Below are 1,119 nucleotides of genomic sequence, written 5' to 3'. Positions count from 1 at the left end.
AATAGCGCCAGATAATGTTGGTGGCCCAGCGTTGGGTGCAGAACAAAGCTCTGGTGCTCAGGTTTCCTCCTCAGTAATGGGGGGCGGCTCGACACCAGAGCTGGCAGCGAATATTCCAGTGTCCCTGGAACCCGTTGGTGCTACTGAGCGGCGGCAGCATGAAGGGGCTGCTGGGACTGACGGCACGGTTGAATGTCCCCCCAAGCTTGCGGTCATTGGGTCCGGTGGCGCAGTCACTAGTATTCCTTTGGTGGCTGCGTCACATGAATCCCCAGCCCGGGAGCCAGCTTTGCCAGGGGTGAGGGCGAGTCTGGGCATTGCTGGCTCTAAGAAGGAAGGATTGTCTCAAGTAAATAAATGTCACGCTAATGAGATAGAGGGGAAACCTGATGACACCGAGGCGATAACATCCGGCCCAGAAACACTTTTTACTGCTGGTCCAGAGGGTGGGGGTATGAATGGTGCCGGTACAAGTGCTGCTAATAATGGTGGGGGTATGAATGGTGCCGGTACAAGTGCTGTTAATAATGGTGAGGGTATGAATGGTGCCGGTACAAGTGCTGTTAATAATGGTGAGGGTATGAATGGTGCCGGTACAAGTGCTGTTAATAATGGTGAGGGTATGAATGGTGCCGGTACAAGTGCTGTTAATAATGGTGGGGGTATGAATGGTGCCGGTACAAGTGCTGCTAATAATGGTGGGGGTATGAATGGTGCCGGTACAAGTGCTGTTAATAATGGTGAGGGTATGAATGGTGCCGGTACAAGTGCTGCTAATAATGGTCCCTCTCCTGTGTCTGGGGCCGGGGTGAGTGGTGGGAATGTTACTGTCAGGGGTATGAGGTCTAGTGAGGCCGGTCCATCTGCCCCCCCAGGGGTGACTACTCGCAGTTATGCCAGTGTCACTGCTGGGGCCTCCTCCTCATCTTCAGGCTCTGGGGACGGTATTTTACAGCGGCGCCTCCTGGAGGCCCTTAAAAAGGGTGAGAGAACAATAATGGTAGAGGGCCGAGCGGTTGATCTGTCCTTCTGGATAGACAGGCATGGCCTGACTGCTTTCCGAGAAGAAAGGGAAGGGGAAACTGTGTGGACCCTTCCGACAGCCGGGCCTGGGGGGGC

Source organism: Rhinoderma darwinii, unplaced genomic scaffold (assembly GCF_050947455.1).
Source record: "Rhinoderma darwinii isolate aRhiDar2 unplaced genomic scaffold, aRhiDar2.hap1 Scaffold_856, whole genome shotgun sequence".
Classification (NCBI taxonomy): domain Eukaryota; kingdom Metazoa; phylum Chordata; class Amphibia; order Anura; family Rhinodermatidae; genus Rhinoderma; species Rhinoderma darwinii.
Note: the sequence above shows the minus strand (reverse complement) of the source record.